General features: G+C 40.9%; 1 protein-coding gene across 2 annotated transcripts in view; it reads right to left on the bottom strand.

The window, feature by feature from the left end:
• Positions 1-16813, bottom strand: part of KLHL4 (kelch like family member 4) — a 74330-nt gene extending 57517 nt beyond the window's left edge. For both annotated transcript variants that reach the window (XM_059859461.1, XM_059859462.1), the window contains exon 1: positions 16702-16813. The gene's annotated coding sequence lies outside the window, so the exon portion shown is untranslated. The remainder of the gene's footprint in view (positions 1-16701) is intronic.
• Positions 16814-18185: the final 1372 nt, after the last annotated feature.

Below are 18185 nucleotides of genomic sequence, written 5' to 3'. Positions count from 1 at the left end.
GTCTGTCTCCTCAGCAGCTCGTCAGGTGCTTATGACAAATTAGAAAGTCACTGAAGCCAAGGAGAATTGTTCCAGTCAATTAAGTGTGTCTGTGAAGGGGTAGCTGCAATGTGTAAAGAGGGAAAAATATAGTGGTGGTTGAAACTTTTCCAGACTTACACATTAAATTGGTTCTTTTTTCCTCTCCATGCAGTTTTAAGTCCATTGGTTTTGGTTTTGCCAGTGATTCTATCAACCTGTTAGACAATAATGGCACATCCACTGCTCTGGTAATTGAGATTTCCCTGAATGACATGGCTCAAAATGCTGCTGCTCTGTCTGAGAAAATGAGTTTAAAAGCAGAGAATGTACTAAAACTTGTGGCAAACAACGTTTTGAGACTCAGTGGGCCTCTAGTTTTTTCTCCTTTGTCTTTATTGGTTTCTTCCTAAATATTTTTACACACAAATGTAGATGTGATCTACAAATGTGTGTGATTTTGTGATTAGAATTGAAATTATAAGTTGTTTTATAGCTTGAAAAATATTAGTTAGCAGGATTTTTGGGGGGGAGAAAGGGTTTTTTGGTTATTTGGGGAGGATTTTTTTTTTTTTAACAGAATGTAGGCAGCTGTTTACTGCAAAGCTTTTTTTATTACTGTGGGTCACACTGCCCAGCAGGCAGGCAGCTTTCTGTGACTGGGATGTGAGCAAGGAGGTCCCAGGTACAGCAGCTTCCACACTCCTTACCTCCATGTGTTAAAGCCTACAGCTTGGTGAGAAAAACATAAAAATATGAATTAACTGTTTGGATTTGTACTTTCTTTAATTGGTTTTGACCTTTGTTTTCTAAAGCCTCCTGCACTCTTTGCTGTACAAATAGAAATACAGGGAGCTCACCTGGCTGGGGCTGCTGAGGATTTTAGGCAGTAGTGCAGCATTTTCCATCTTTTCTAAGGGTTAATTAATTGTAGGCAAGAGTTGGGATCTGGCAGCTATCTGACTTCTCCCTCTACTGAAATTAGTGAGGTGAGTAATTAATACTCATGGGACTACTCAAGGCAAGGGCTTCTGCACAGCAAAGAAATTCAATGTTACTGAGGCAAACAGTCAAATGGACAGGTGATACATAAATGTGTGAAGTGTGCAAAGGTATTGATCAGGTTATTGGCAAGGCATTGATCAGGTCATGCTTGAAAATCTGAGTTGGAGGAATGTATTTAACTTTGGTAAATAGGAGTGTGTCTCTATCTGAATCAGCGTGGAGCTGTTGGGGTATGTCCAGCAAATTTCATATTTCTCTTTCTGTGTGGTGCCAGGGAAGTTCCTGAGCTCAGTTTGTTAGTCCTGGGGATGATGCTTCCTCTAAATGAGCTTTTCATGGGAAACAGAGCTGGGCACTGCCAAAGGTGTTTCTTAGCAGATTGGCGTGGATATTTTGTGACTCTGTATAAAACGTTTTTAGGGCATGTCAGCCACATTTACAGCCTGATATAACTGTGGAGCTGTCCAAGTTCCAGCTGAGTTTGTTCTTTGAGCAGGGTCCAGGTTGGATCCACACCAGGGATCCTCCTTTATCTGCAGCAGGAGAAATCCTGGGGATAAGCCATGCCACAAAAAGGACACGTGGCTTAGCAGAGTGTTTGTCACAGCTCACTAAACCCTTCCTGCTCTTCAAACTTCCAAGAAATTCCTAATTAACATTTGTTTACCAGCTCATTATAGACCTTGGTGGCTTGTGACAATGACAGCAGGGGGATTTGAGCAGTGATGCTCAGTAATGTGAATGATCCCACATTATTTCACTGTAATCTCTCATAAGAGTCTCAGTTATTTCCCAAGTTTCTCATACCTGGCAGTACTTAATGAGTAAGTCTTGGCTCTGTTCAATGGAACTGAGCTTTCTAAGTGGAAATTGCACAAAAGATGCAAATTGAACTAGAGCTTTGGATCCTGATATGCTTTTTTCCCTGTGCTATTTGCATGAACCCGCCCTGTTGTTGAACTTTGATTTGGTCCTTTTGTATGAGACCCTTATTCTTAGTTCAAAAAAAAAAGTCTATTTTTATTTTTAGAAGGAATTGATTAGTCAGATTTATCAATGATTTAACCTGTTGCAGTTATATTTTCTGCAATTATACAGCATGGAAATACCATTATATTACATCATATAAGCACCTTCTGAAGGGTCATTCCCTGGTGCTTTGCTGATTTAAGTACAGTTAGTGAACATTTAGAACCACAGCAATCATTAAGGTTGGAAAAGGCCTCCAAGACTGAGCCCAGCCTTTAAACACCCACTAAACCATAGTGTGAAGGCCACATCTGCTCATTTTTGGACACCTCCAGGGCTGGTGACCCCACCACTGGCCTGCTCAGCCTGTTCAGTGTTTAACCACTCTTTCAGTGAAGGAATTTCTCCCAACCTGGCCAATGTGGAGAAGGTCCTGCTGTGAGCCCTGCTGCCCTGAGGTTGCCCAGAGCTGGTGCTGGGAGCACCAAGGCTGTGGGGCTGATCCCTGGATGGTTTCCTCACCTGAGAGTTGGGCTTGATGAGCCCCATGGGTCCCTTCCAACCCAGAATATTCCGGGGTTTGATGCCCTTGGCTGCTCCCTGCCCAAGCTGCAGGAGGTTGGTGACACTGACCCTGGGCAGTTTGGACCTGATGCTGCAAACATCTGATGGTGGCACAGCCCTTCCCTGGAAGATGGCTCTCCAGCAGGCCAAGGCCAGCACAGAGCAGCTCCTCACACCTGGGGGATGCTGTGGTCACTCTCTTTTGTAAGAAAAGCAGGCACAAATGCTGCTTTTCCCATTCTGGGCTCATCTTTGTTGAGACTGTTTCTGGGTACTGTAGAAACCACCTTTGGTACCAGGTTATTCCTTCCTGGAGGTCAGGTTAAAAACCACCCACTGCAAAAGTCCTGGTTGTGGAAAACTCTCATAAACTCTGAAATATTACTAGAGAGAAAATCAAAACACATGGCCTGCTTGAGTAGAAGTTCAGAGTTTTGAGCAAAGCTTTTGAATCATGAAGGGTAATTACAGGGATGAACATTTAAGTGTCATTTTTTGTGGCTTAATATGCAATTGCTTTCTAAAACTCTTCACCAGAATTCTCAAAACTGCTTCTCTGCTGGAGATAGCTCCATGTTTATCCCTGACTTTTAATAACCTTTTCTTTAATTCTGTTGCCTGTACAGTGGAAAGAGACTTTGTGGATTAATTTAGTTCCAGGCTGCTTTTCCTGCTCAACTCCTGTTCTGTTTTCCCTTTAAACTGTAAAATCTCCTGTTTGAGTCATGTACTGAACACAAAATTTCCCATGAAAGAAAATGTTCAAGGTTGCTCCTGGAGGCAATGGGAAATATTGAAGGGTGAAAGGGGAATGCTCTGAAAGGAAATGCAGACAGGGCTGTGAGTGGTTTGGCCACGTGCAAGTGGATAAAAGGCTGGTTTGGAGTGAAAGCCTTTCCAGCACGACAGAGTGTGTGAGCAGCACTGCAGTGCCTCCTTGGATGTGACTCTGAGAGCTGTTGCTGTTTAATTAGACAGGAAAATTGTGACCCAGTCATGGCATGTGCCTTAGAATAACAGGAGTTTGGAGCACATCGCAGTGAATATTGGAGCTGTTGCAGAAGGGAAATGCAAAGCAGAAATTTGAAATTACTTATTTTTTAAATTAGAAAATATGGGGTTTTCCCTTTCTTCCTATAGTGTATGAATCATTAGTATTTCTTATTTAATTATTTCAGCCCTTTCCTCCCTCCTGAACTGCCCCTGGTTGCTTTGTTTCCTGGCCAAAGATAAAACTGCCTGTGAAGCCAGCAAAGCCTGTTAAATAAGCTGTCAAAACATGAACTGTTTCATAGCTTGGAGCTCAGTAAGGAAGCCAATTTTATACAACTTAAAAATGAAAGTCTCTCAGTGTCACCTTGCTGGAAAACCTGGAGATAGACTGCACAGAGCTCCTTTTCATTATGATGCACCTGTAGGCAATCCAATTTCTGAACGGAATGGTGGAGGAAACATCACAGTCACAGCAAAACTGCCATGATAAAAGGCAGAGTTTTTCTCTTCAGGAGCAGGTTTTAAATAAAAAGGAGAAGATTGTAAATGGGGTTCATGGTGTTAGAGAAGGATTTGGGTAGATCTGTGTCAGACATCCTTCGATGTGCTAGAGAAGCCTGAGATTCAGAAATGTGAGAAAATAGCACCTTGAGAGAAAACTGGAGTACTTCAGAGCAAATGCTCCACTTTCTATCTTTGCAGCTCTAGCAAGGGCTGTCTTCTGAAGTCTGACTAAAGGCAGCTTTTTATTTGATGAGAGTTTCACATTCATTCAATTACATGTGTAAGCTGCATTGCGTTTGCACACATGAAGGTGTGGGAACTGACTGAAAGGTGCAAGAATTAAATAAAGAATTAAATACTGGTTTGAAGTAGAGGCAGCAGGTTTTGTATTTCAGTAGGAATAGTTTCATCTTAAAGCTAAAAGCTCTAACCATCAGTTTTTCCTAAAAATGCAGAACCTAACCCTGTTCACATCAAAGTCAAGGGGCAAACTGAGAATATGGTGCTTATTTAGATATTTGATTCAAGAAAGCTTGCTTAAATGCCTCCAAGCCAGAGAATATTAAGATAGAAACAGGAATTATTAACAAAAGGCACTCTTTAAATAATCAAATGCTGGCAAAAAGCATTATCACTTCAAACTGTGGTAACAGTACCAGCCTGTCTGTGCTGCAGCACTAATGAGTGCTGACATCTTAGAAAAGATCTAATTATAGAGCAGGGATTCCCTGCAGAAGTTTTGACATTTTTAAATACAAATAATATCATTTGGGGTAAAAATGCAAAGGGTAATGGTTTCTTCAAAACAAATGTCTGAATAAAAGTTGACATTGATGTTTAGAAAAGACATCTAAAAGGAAAGAAACTTGCTTTTGACTGCTCATGGGAATGCCAGCAGAGAGTAAGGGACAAAACTGGAAAAGGAATAATGAATGTTCACCCTTAGGAGGGGAGCAACTCAACTTTCCAGAGCACCCCAGAACAAAACCCATTCTAGTTGAGTTTGGCTATTCTAAGATGCTCCCACAACCACTTGGAGGTGAATTAATACAGCCTTTAGTCCCACATTTCAAAGCACTGGAAACAACTCTCTTTGTAGTTCTGCAAAGTGTCCAGATGCCAGTACTAATGTCAGTAAAACGTGGGCTCAAACATGGCAGCTCTTCCAGAGTATTTTTCAAGGACAGGCCTAGGTAGGCTTTTTTTTTTTCTTTCCTTTTTAACCAGTAGGATCTGACTCAAGATTGGATTTGCTGAGGAAATACATTTATCCAATGTTGCATTTATACATTTATCCACTGTTGCATCTGAGGTGGTGGGAAGAATTACAGTGTGACTGATGAGCAGCACTGAAAGCCTTATATTTGTTCCATAAGCAGAGGGGCCAAGCTACACCTCTCCCTTTCTTTTCCTATCTGCTCTCATCTGTCATGCATCTCAGTTTGTGATGGATTACTCATTTCTTCTGTGCATTAAGCGTGCACACAAGCACCAATAATTATTGAATCTCTGTGTTTACAGCTCCTTCTCTTTGTAAGTGTCTCACAGATATTTCCTGCTCTGCACATCCTCTTGTGATAAGAAGGAAGGTGCATAAGAGGAAAAATAATTGGCTAAAGTGCAAAATGAGGTAGGAGTGCAAGCTCATCTTGATCCTTGAGGGAATTTATTAGCAGTTACATAAGGCTTGAGATTGGAACTTTGCTGTCCAGCACATTTATAACATCTGGGAGAAGCCTGGGGTTCTCAGTTGTTAACATTTCCTGATGATGCTGAGCAGCAGATTATCACACTCAGGCCCTGGCAGTGAAGAATTGTAGATTTAGACAAAAAGTTCAGTTACTGGGCAGTAAAAGGGCCCCTGGGATTCAGCACAGAGAAATGTCAGATTAAGCACTGGTGGAATGATGGGCTCTGAGTTGTGCCCAGAGAAATCCTGGGTTATCATTATAACATCATGAAAATGTAAAAGTATGTGCCCCCCTCAAAAAAAAAAAAAAAAAAAAAAAACAACAACTAACTCTGGGGATGTTCAGCTGCATTTGTTTGGCTGTTACAGGATTTCCTGATACCAGATTGTGCTCACTGAGAGAGGAATGATATTTGGGTGTCACCCCCAAGGGGCTCTCCCAGTGGCACACCCTGCTCTGCAGTCACTCTCTGCTCTGTGGACTCAAACACAACAAGAACTATGAGCAGCCCAGCATAAAAGGGATGAAAAGGAGTGTAAGACCACAAGGAAACGAGCAAGCCCTACAATCCTGTCTCATTTCAGACTGAATTTATGGAGTGAAAAGAGGAATTCACACCAGGTTTCTCTGTGCAGAGCTATTGGTTTAACCAAAAAAAACCACCAACCAAACACATGTTGAATTCTTGTATAAAAAATAGACCTTGTAGTACTGAAATCCCTGGGTGTAAGTCATGTACATCTCATAAATGCACACTCTGGCAAAAATATAATTAGATCAAACATAAGGATTTATGCACAACCTTAATAAAACATATTAAAGCAAGAAATGAGTAACATGTAACTTTAAAAAAACCCACAAAACACAGCAAAGGAAATATCACAGATTTATTTTTTAAAATGATTCCCTCCTTGACTCCAGAAATAGCCTTTATATTTCCTTTTCTAGTTATAGTGACATTATCCCAGTCAAGAAACATGAATGATATAGAAGGATGGCAAATGGAATAGCTTGGAGCACTAATGGAAGAATTCCTGTTATTTTTTTTTTTGCCTTTTAGCTGAGTTCAAAGATTAGTGCTGTAAGCACAGTTAAAATGTATCAAGTGGTAGAAAATTAATTATGAATGTACTTTAAGTAGAGACTGTTAAACTTCAGCAGTTTTTAATACAGAACAAACAGCAATGAAAATTATTATCATTATAGGTGCTGACAAAAAAAAGGCCTCTCAAGGAGCCCAAAAGAGTCGTGGCTGTGACACACTGACGTGGGTTTGCCTGAGGAAATGAGAGCCTTCTCTTGCTTTGCAGGAATAGAAACCCTTGGTCCCCCACAGAGCTAAAAGCAGATAGGATTTTAGGAGCAGTGTTCTTACCCTGAGAGTTTCTGAAGTTAAATTTAGTTTTTAGCTTTGTTTCTGAGCATCATCTGTGGTTTTTATGCTAGTCAGCCCTGATCAAACCCCTTAGGGCTGAGATTTTATTGATATTCCTGACAGATGTCCTGTACTCTGGGGTGAATTGCTGCTTAAGCAATAAATACTTTTAAAAATATATTCCCCACAGTCAGGGAAGAGTGATTAAGACAAAAAAGCTCCACAGCCATTGTCAGAATTTGCAAGCATTTGTTGCTATGAATGTAATTAAAATCCTGAAAGAAAATCAAGCTTTTAGGCCAGATTGTGCCATCCATAAAAAAAAACAAATACCAATTTATTCCCAAAAATTGTCTTCAGCACATTTTGTTGTTTATCAAAACAAATACTCATGTAAGTACTGTCTTGATTTTGTTAATTATATTCCCACCAATACACCAGAGACTATTCTTTCAGAATATTAATTTCTTTATGTAAATTAGGAAGGGAGCTTAGAAATAATGCTGCTGTTGCCAACCATTTATCTGTTCTGTGGTGTAAAGAGATCCAATTTCAGCTGATTGCAGGGTGATAATTGTGGTTGCTGTTGTCATTAGATTTTTTAGAAGGGAATAGGGTTTGTAGCTTGTGGCTTGCAGGACTGGTACTTTCAAATGGAAGATTTTTGTAGGGACTCTGTTCAAGAAATACTTAAAATTTCCAGTCAGAAGCAATTCCCATTCTTGCTCCCAGCAGCCCTGTGCTCCCAGGAATCATTACTGTGCTTGTCAGGCCATTTCCCATTCCCCAGACACAAAGATTTTAGATTTTTTCATACCAAGATGGAGAGGTGACAAAAGCATGGTCCAGGAACAGGTTTTGCTCTCTGATAAATAGCTTTTATTCCAACACTGGAGCTCTCTGTGGGCATTTATCTCGTGGGCATATGGGCTGGCATCATTTAGCCCATCCAATTTGCAATAGTGAGGGAACTATTCCAAGATCAAAGGTGAATGGAGCACAATAGCTTGCAGAGAGGATATCTGCCAGGTTTGGACTTTGTCCCAACACAGGACTGAGGTTTGTTGTATAAAATTTTGGTGCAAATTCTGTCCAATGAAACTTTTTGATTTCAAGTGTCAACATTACAGGTCAGTGCCATCAGTTCAGGAATAACTTTATGAAGCAGGAGGGAGAAAATTCTCCCAAGCAAGATGGCAGGAACCTGTGGTGCAGCCTTCAAGGAGAAGGCTACAAAGGGCAATTTTGGGCTATAATGAAGCACAAAGAATCATGAGCTGCTGCACAGGGACATTCATCTCTTTGGCTTCCAAACCAGCCCAGGCTGGGGGAGGCACAGAACCCTGCCAGCTCCACACAGGCAGGAGCCTTTTTGGGGAAAAAGGTCCCCAGGGGGCAGGATGGGGTTTAGGCTGGTTCTGTACTGATGCCTGCCATCCTTTGCCAAGGGCACAGCTGGGCTGTGTGTGCAGCTGAGGGGCTGGGTTTGTTATCCCAGCCAGGAGCTGCTCTCAGCCTGCTGTGCTCACACTGGGCTGTGAGCTCAGCAGAACCGAGGTTGGAATCCTGTGGGGTGGCAATGAACTCTGAGCAGGCAGGGATGGGATGAGGGGGACCATGGACACCCAGGAATGGTTTCACAAACGTGCTGCCATGTCCTGGGCCTGCCTTGTGTGCCACAAAGACATCAGATTTTTTGTTTCTAAACAATCCATTTTCCAAACCCTTTAAACATAAGCTAGCCCTTTTCCTGTTACAGCACAAGACTTATAACAAACCCACTGGCACCTCTTAAAATATAGTTACAACATTTATAGATCTGTTGTGACTTAGTGCTTCCCTCAGTAGGAACAGTACTGGGAGTCAATTAAAATGCTGAGGGAGAAATTAACTGAAGGAGCAGATGAACCAAGCAGATGAAGGACAATTAATTCCTTCTTATCTAGGAAATACTTCTTCCAACAAAATAGATTTGAAAGAAGCATCACTGAGATGTTTAGATGGAGAGAAAACGGTTCCTTAAATTCCTTCTTATTTCCTGGATTTTCAAATAAGGCCTCCAACTGTTTGATTGCTCTTGGAAGCTAATTCTTTTTCAGCAATTCAGCAGGGGATACCAGCAAAATAATTTTCAGTGTCTCTTCGAGCAATACAGGACTTAAATCTTCTTTATGAAGATGTTTCCAAACACTAAACTATAAGGAAGTAAGTTTCATATAAAATCTATTTCTTCTACTTCTGTCTTTTGGTGAATAAGAAAACTCAGTCATATTTTGATCATTTTTCAATTGCTGTAACTTTTGTCTGACTTGGAATGCATTGAGCTAATGGCTTAACAAAACAGTTTTAGGATGAGAACAAGGATCCAGGGATGATTGTTCCTAACTTGCTGTTAAAGCATTTAGTGACTTTAGTAGTGACATCATGGCATGTCTTGTGAATTCAATCCCTTGTCTAGGAGGAGATTTTATATTACCAGAAATGGAAATGGAGACACAGTAGTAGTTTTATTTCCTATGTTTTCCAGTTTAAACAGTTCTGTCCAGTTTCTATTCTGTCATTATGTGCAAGTCTTGATGTTTGTCACCAAATAAACCAGCTCCTGTCCTTTGTGTAGTTAGAGATCTCAACTTGTGCACAGCTTCTCTGGTGCATTAAAGCCACGTTCAAAAATTATTTGAAGTTGGTGTATTAAAATATATCTGTCATCAAACTACATCAGCAACACTGAATTCATTTCCATGGCCTTTTTTCCTGACCTTCTCAAATAACACTCCAAAATGCATTAGGGTTTAAAGGAACTCAGCTTTAAGCTTTTTGTGGTCACGTGTTTACTATTTTTAGACAAGTTAGGCTTCAGAACTTAATTTCTGAAATAAGTTATTTGAAGCATGACCTGAGTTTACTTCCATGTATGAATATTATATGAAAGGATTAAGACTAGCCTTTGGAAAGCAATCCCAGTTCTCTTACAAGACACCATTTCTTTTCTCAGGCAGCTTTGATCTGCTGTTCTTTAAAACCAGGCAGATTTTCCTTTCTTTAGTAGAGGTTTTGTACTGGATATCTGCTTAGGAAACTAAGTGATATATTCAAATTCCTAATTAACACTTAGTGAAAGGCTCTAATCCATCCAAGATGAATAAACATCCAAATATGAATAACTTAGAATAACTCATAATGATAATAACTAACTCAGAATAACTGAGTAAAAGATGAATTATAAAAGCTGTGCTGCAAATGATAAAAATATTGCTGTCAGCAAAGAAACAGAATTTCTGAAAAAGTACAGAAGCCACGTTTCAGAAAAAGCCTCCAGACATATTCCAGGGTTATGTAAGAATTACTTCTGTGTCTTTGCTACCTCTGTCCAACTTTAGAGTGGTTCTTCCTCCCAAGACTGTCCCAGTGCACAGCTCATTGCCAATCACTCCACTTCAGCCACACCAAATGTTTACTGTGGTCAGGGGTCTGTAAAAGTGTCAAAGGTGCAGAAAATGTGGGGTTTCTGTCCTGGCTCCACTCCTTTGCCAACTGCTTGTCCCCACTGAGGAGCAGCTAGAAAGGAGGAAGGGCTGATGGAGAGGATGAGGCAGGAAAACAGAGGAAGGCTGGGAATGGAGAGGTGTGACAGCAGCCCAGCCTTGGGGAAGGGGGGTCCTCAGGGATTTGGGATGACAAAGTTCTGAGCCAGTGGAGGGGAAAGAGTTTGTGTAAAGTCTGAATGAAAACCAGTTAGTGGGACTTGAGAAAAAATGAAATTGTTGAAGCAGCTAGGGAAAAAGAAATAAATAGATGCATCCTTATGATTTTCACCCCACAAGGCAATGGAACATGTTTAACCCAAGCCCCACTGAACAGTCATGTACAGAAAATAAAAAAAACACTTTTTTCATTTGACTTATTGACAGATGGATCAAGTCAACATTCAAAAGTGACATATGGAAAAACTTCTAATTTTTTAAAGAGATAATTTTTCATGATGCCTTCTAAAACGAGAATGGAAATCAGGACAGGACCTAATCACATTTCACATTACTTGCAGAGTTTCTCCTCGCAGGTGCAAAAGTTCTTACAGCCACCCCAGATTATTTATTTGCTGGGGGTTATCTGGTCTGCTCTGCACCATTTCTTCTGCCTATCAATGCTTTCTGACCTGAGCACACAGTTTGCTCGCTGGATTACAGGAGCAGCTTCAATCCCCTCCTGGTATCTCCAGACTCCCTGTGTGTGATATCAGCTCTCACAAGCTGATAACGGTGTCACAAATTCTTTCCCGTTTTGATGGAGTGTAATACAAGCTGTTGTACAAGTCTTCATGTCTCAGGCTTTTTGATACAGTACATTTATTTTGTAATTCTGAGAGTTCTCAGACACCAAAATGAACCAGACAAGTGTTGACAGCATGAACAGTAGGCACAGGGGAAAAAAAGCAAAATCTGGAACTGAGAATATAGGAATTGTAATTACAGTTTTAAGTATTGGATTTTTAAAAACATTTTTATAAAGTTAAGATCCTTTAATCCCTTAAACTAAAAGCTGGAATATTGTCTTTCTCTTTGGGTTTTGCTGGGTTTGGGAGGCACTGGCATTCCTTTGTACCTCACCCTGTCAGGCAGCAGAGCCACACCAAATCTTCCTGGGCCAGGGTGTCTGTGGCAGTCACAAATTGCTTTGTCCCCCAAAATTCATGGCCTGAGGTAGTTCAAGGAACGGGGAGAACATCTCCTCCTGCTAGAAACTTCTATCAGTCTCTTCAGCCCACATCCAATGTGATATTTTCGAGCTGTTTTCTCCATTACTGCCAGACCAGACTCTGTGGATGTGTCTGCATCAGTCCTGAGCAGACACAATTCTCCACTCCTCATGGGATCCCACACTGCTTCCTCCAGAGGACTGCAAACCAGGCAGACTACTGGTTCCCAATTCTTATGCTTGGGAAAGTATGAATAAACAGAAAAAGAATACTTGAGTCTTTTGATAGGAAGCATTCTTTTCCCTAACATTGGTAAATGTGTGCTAATGATTGTTAAATGTTACTAACTAAAGAGCTGATATGGAAGTATTTACTGGAGTGCCATCTTTCTGCTCTTATTGTATAAATCTGTATTATTAAAATTTAATTTTAACTACTGTTTCATTGTTGCCCTGCCTCTGACAGGAGGGTTGGGCTAGATGGGCTGGGACCTTTGCAATTACACGTGTAACAATTCTGAATTGTTACACGTGTAATTGCAAAGATCCATGAAGTAGACTGTGACAATCCAGGTGTACCCCAAGAAAAAGGCCCCACAGAATTGCTGCAGTTAAAGGGGTTTATCCCTTTCTCAGTGAGTTTGGAATCCACCTATTTGTGAATATTGGCATCACTTAACAGCAGAATTTACCAAGAACCTTAAAAGTGCTGTAACCTTTAATCATGCTTTACTTACTGGTTTTATTTGTATTGATCCAGCCTTCTTTAAATGGAGTTAGAGACTAAAACCATCTCACTGCTCATTTCAGAGGCTAAGCCAGCTCTCTGAGATTTCTCAGCTCTCTGAGATTTCCTAGAGCTCCAGCAGAACTGAGCAGCTGGCTGCCTTGAGATGCTGCCTTTTTTCCTGGTGCATATTTTTGCAGGTTATTTTTAGTGCAGTTATTTGTGGTGAGCACTCCAGAGCGTTTGGGAGAAGGTGCTGGGCTGCATTTGCATGCAGGGAACAGCAACAGCTCTGGCCAGGCTGTGCTGCTGTGGCAGATGTGTGTCCATGGGCTGTGGGGACAGGGACAGGGATTCCAGCTCCTCCATCCCACTGGCCTTGCTCAGCCTTGTCTGCATCATGCTCTCCCAGCCATCAGACTCTTGGGTGGGGCTGGAAATAGAATATGACACACAGACTTTGATGGAGCTCATCTCCCCTTCTGGGTATTTACACTCCAGTCTGTGGGCTAAATTTGGGGACCTTTCTGTCTAAAAATTCTCTGCAGAGGATATACACTGAGGGAGAGGAAGAAAACCATCACCAAAACTCCTCCAGGGGATGTGTTCCTTGATATTATTGTTCCTTGGACATTTTCCATGTAATTTATAGTATCTTCAGCTAGCTAATGGAACAGAACTGACACTGTCTTAATATTTGACATGCTAATTATCCCACATGTAGTAAACAAGGTTTTCTGTAAAGACTTCACATTTTCTTAAGTGAAACAGAAGCAGACAGCCTTGTTCCTTTTCTGAGCAAAGCATTCAAGGGTTGCACTCTTCACATTATGCAGTTTTATTTTTGATGCTGTAGTCAAGTAATTAGATCCTGCCTTATCTGGTTGACTTGAAGACTCATTGCATCAACTTTTTGAGTACTGCTGCTGGGCATGCAGTGGCCATAAGGATTTTTTTATCCAGGTATGTTCTGTGGCCAAGTGGGTAATGCAAATTTTAAAAATAATTCATAAATATCTGATCCACACACATATGAGAATATATAGATATTATGAAATCATTACAAAAAGATGATTCACCTTTTCTGTAGCCCACAGTAAGTTGGTGTTTGCTCTCTAAAGTGAGCATCTGTGGATTCAGCTGTTTCACATATCCTGGCATCACTGCCTATTCGTATATTCTGTATTTACACAGAGTACATTTGACCCCATATAGCCTGAAATCATTTATGTCTCATCAGAAGAGACAGAGAGTTAAGGAACCTTGCTTTGTCAGGCTGTAGCTGTGTTAACAAGCAGTTTCCAAATGGAAAATGGTCAATTCCTCCAAAGTTTTTAGCTCTTGTTTTCCTGCCCCAGAGTATGCTCCTGTGAGTACAGAACACTTATTAGACATGGTTTGTAAAAATCCTCCTTAAAATGATGCATTGTCTTGCTCTGTGCAGAGTTTGCTGAGGGGTATTTTTTCTTTGTTAACTTTTTGACAGTGTGAGTGAAGGCAATATGTTCCTATTGCAGTCTGAAATTGTTCAGATTTTAAAAAAAATAGTTAAAACTCTTGCTTCTGGGATTACAAAGCAATACATGTATTGGCTGGTTTTCAATAGTTTTTCATATTGGCACAGCATGTCTACCAACACTTAATAGCAGAAATCAGGAACTGATTAAAAAAAAATTAAAATATCCAGACAGGTTGTTCTATGTTTGAATGTAAATCTTCTAGATATCCATGCAATATTTACAGGAAGAGTGAGAGGATTGCAAACTTCCTCCTCCCTGTGATATTCCCACACTTCTTCTCCAAATGTGCTCCAACGGGGATCAGCTCTGCTGCATAAGCAAATTAGGCAAGAGCTGTGCTTTTTATTGGTGCTGCCAGCAAGGTGGTGGAGGTTTTGGGAATGAGCTCTCCTAAAGAAATCTCTCTGGATCTGATCTCTCACTTCGTGCAGGCGTCTGTACAGTCAGCTGTCATCACTACCTACAGAGCTTTAGTGTGCCCAGAGCTTTAAAAAGGACAGAACTACCTAATTATATAGAAAAGTCATGAATCTAGGAAGTAATTGGATTATTTTCTTCATGTATTCAGCTTCTCCCTGGTTTAACTCCTTCTTTGCTGCCAAGCCACTTGACTTAACCAATAAAAATAAAAAGCACAGCATGAAAATTGCTTCAGCATCCTTTCCATTCATCCTTTCCATGCACAACAGAGCTGTGCTGTGTTGGCATCACCTGCTGAATCTGAGCTCCAGAGCAGCCCTGGAGGCAGTGTCTGCCCTCCAGCCTCGTGTCTGCACCCCAGAGGCAGCTGTGGGGTGCCCTGCTCTGCTGTGCTCTCAGCTTTCCTCCCAGAGGAGCTGGAGAAGCAGCCAGGGCAGGGCTCTGGGCAGCCCAGGGTGGGCAGTGGGGCTCTCAGCTCTGCTCCTGAGCTGCCTCAGGATGAGTTCCAGAGCCAGGAGTGCCCAGCCCAGCACAGAGTGTCTGCTCCTGGCAGGATCTCTGTGTGCCCAGAGCTCACACAGCTGGAACTCCTCCCAGTCCCCCCATTGCTGCAGAGGGAAGCACAATCAATTACAGAAATAAAAACAAAGCCAAGAATGTCTTTATCACCGAGAATATCTTCAATGCTTTCTGATCTCATCTCCCCACTAATCTGTGTCATTCCTTTGTCCTTTTTCAGCCAGTCTAAGTTGAAATTCTTGCACTTGTGCCCTGCTTTTCAGTTCTGTTGCCTCTCACTATTCTACTGTAAAATTTCTCTGCATCAGCCACAGTCAATTTATCATTCTTGTTGTTATCAGGCTTTATGAATGAGATACCTTTAACCTGTTTTCTCCTCGCTGAGGAGATGCCTTGTAAGATCCACTTCCTCTGCTCATTTACAATAAACTCAAGCCTACTTCAGAGATGGGGTAAGCACTGAGCACACTATCTTGTGGAATCCTTTTGGATGAAGTCATTTATTTATCTACATTATAAATTAAGGAAGTGGGGAGGAACACATGGTACAGTAGTTCAAAACAGAAAGTGGTGTGAGGGTAAAGATATGGAGAGAGAACAATGGAGACAGGAGAGCAGACAGACAAAGACAAGCACCCAGTTGAGTGCAAGATTGCAATCATGCTGATTATTTTCCTCCTGTGCTTCTTCTTCCTGGCTTAGATTTTTATTTTTTGTATGCTCTTGATACCATCCATGGTAGGAGAAATTCACTTTGCCTGGCTTCAGGAGCCTTCTGAGTGCCATTCACAACAGAGACTCTAATTTGCTTGTCCTAAATCACCCTCTGGAGGGGCCTCTCTCCTCTGCTGAAGCACCTAGAGAGCATTGTTTCATATTACTGGTATCTGGAATTAGTGTCAACATTCCATATAATGCATTTCTCTCTCTTTCCTGCTGTGTTTTCAGATAAGTATGGAAAGCATTTGTCAAACCCAGGGAATTGCTACCATTTCAGTAATATTTTGTTGAATAGGAACTCGAGGGTACTGGAATTCAAAAGATAATGCAACACTAATTGCAGCAGTTATGATTTCTAATATTATTTTCTTTACCTTTGAGAAAGTTGTTTGGGGATTTTTAAATCCCATATCTCAGCCATATCTTGTGTTGGGGAGAACACAAGATATGGCTGAGGGAAGGATTGCTAGCATATCCCCTTCTGTTCATTTCAGCAATATTATTACCATAAAAACACCAAAAATCAAACTTTAATAAGCATCTATTTTGTCTTCACTGACACAAGCACCTTTATTACCAGTACTGAGGGCATATTTGAGATTTGGTGCCTGCAGAGTTGAGCATTTCAAGGTTAAAAACACAGAGTTCAGATCACCATCTCTTTTTCTATCCCTTCCTGGTTGCATTTGAGGAGGTTTCCTTGCTGCTCCCAAAAGCACTGCTCCACCCCGTGTCCCACTCAGAGGTGGCACCCTCCCAGAGCTGTGCTCTGTCCCTCTGTCATCCCCAGAAGATTTTGGCTGAATGGCTGGCATTTCTGTGCAGGCTGCACAGAGCCCAAAGCCAACACTCACAGCCTTTCTGAGATGTATTGTTTCCGTGATAAGCTCATGACTTTCCTATGAGTTACTCCAAAGGCTCAAATAATAAACATGCAAATGATGTGTCGAGATAAGACCCAAATTAAGCTTTTTGTCCTACCTTGAAGAAGCTCAAATTGGAAGTAGCCAACTTTCAGATAATGGCACAATGCTGCGAAAGGATCCTGACTTGTGGAAGGCTTTAAAACAACAGAACGGGCAGCACACGGGGCTGTTTTCTCACATTTCAGTGACAGATTATTTCAGAGAACTCTCTAGCCCATTTCCTATTTCCTTTGCCCTTGGCCTGCTGAGTAATATTTGCATTTTTCCCTACAACATATCTCCTCTCTGCACGGAAGCTTCTGATAAATGTTTTCCGCTGAACTTCCCTCAGCATCCCCATGAAACAAACGCCTTTGCCAGGGACCATTTCCTGAGGCCTCCTCCACTTTCTGCTGCTGGACAAGGTCCACGTTGTCCCTGCTCAGTGCCACAGAGTGGAACTTGGCATTGCAGGACTTTCCCCAGGCTCTAAATATCATTATCTCAAAAATCTCCCCAGAAACCGAAACCCTCCTTGAAATTATAAAAATATTTCCTGCAGGATAATTGCAAAGGGGAGTAACAATTCTGGAGAGTTAGAGCTAGGAAGTAAAAATTCTGGAGAATTAGAGCTAAACTTTGAGGGGTTTCTGTGAGCTAAAGATGTCCTTGGAGGAGCAAGACAGAGGTACAATATTATGTATTTTATGCCCTGCTGTTGGTCTGTGATTAGAATCGTAGCAGAGCAGAGAACACACCAAGATGAATTATAGTGACTCTTTCACAGCAGCTTTCATTTATTTTACAGAATAATATTCAGCAATATACCCCTTCCAGCCTGCTAAAACCTCTTTGTGTTTTCCATTTTCCTCTGAGTAAAAGGTTTTAATAACTTTTCAGTTACAACAGTTAAGATTTGGGTATTTTTGTACATATTTAAATGGCAGCTAATGCTTTATTAGAGTTTTTCTGTGAAAATGAAGTTGCTAAGCTACATTCATGTTGTAATTAACCTCAAATTTAAAAATCTGTTAAAGCAATCCTTTCAAGATGGCATATAAAAGGTTGCCCTTTGAAATGGCACAGAAAAATTTATCTTTAATTTCTCTTCAAAACATGTTTTATAAATAATCCTGAGGTAGATCTGGCCTGTACTATAATATTCACCCAAAAGGCCTATCTTGAAAAGCTATTTTTTTTCTAAAAATGAAGCAATGCCTACAAAGTAACTTTTTTCTTGTCTTAAATTTCTCTTTTGCTAAAAACTGCAAGCAAATGCAAATCTGTTCAATGTATTTCTTCATCTATTGCACAAGCATTGGAGTGTCTCAATGAATTTGATTATACAACTTGAACCATTTTTCCCTACAGAAAAAAATATGAAACATATTCACTTTTAAATGTTCTCCTTGAGTGCATTTCTCATTGAAGGGTTTTACAAAGCATCACCCCCAGTGTAATGTATTTTAGCTCATGTACTGGTGCCCGTGTTCCCTCAAAGTCTTGTGAAAACTGATAAAAAAATGGGTAGTGCTGGCTTACCAAGAATAATTTTTAAAT

The sequence above is a fragment of the Haemorhous mexicanus genome, chromosome 14, assembly GCF_027477595.1.
Source record: "Haemorhous mexicanus isolate bHaeMex1 chromosome 14, bHaeMex1.pri, whole genome shotgun sequence".
In the NCBI taxonomy this organism is placed as follows: domain Eukaryota; kingdom Metazoa; phylum Chordata; class Aves; order Passeriformes; family Fringillidae; genus Haemorhous; species Haemorhous mexicanus.
The sequence above is the reverse complement of the archived record's forward strand: the minus strand, read 5'-3'. Positions and strand labels throughout refer to the sequence as shown.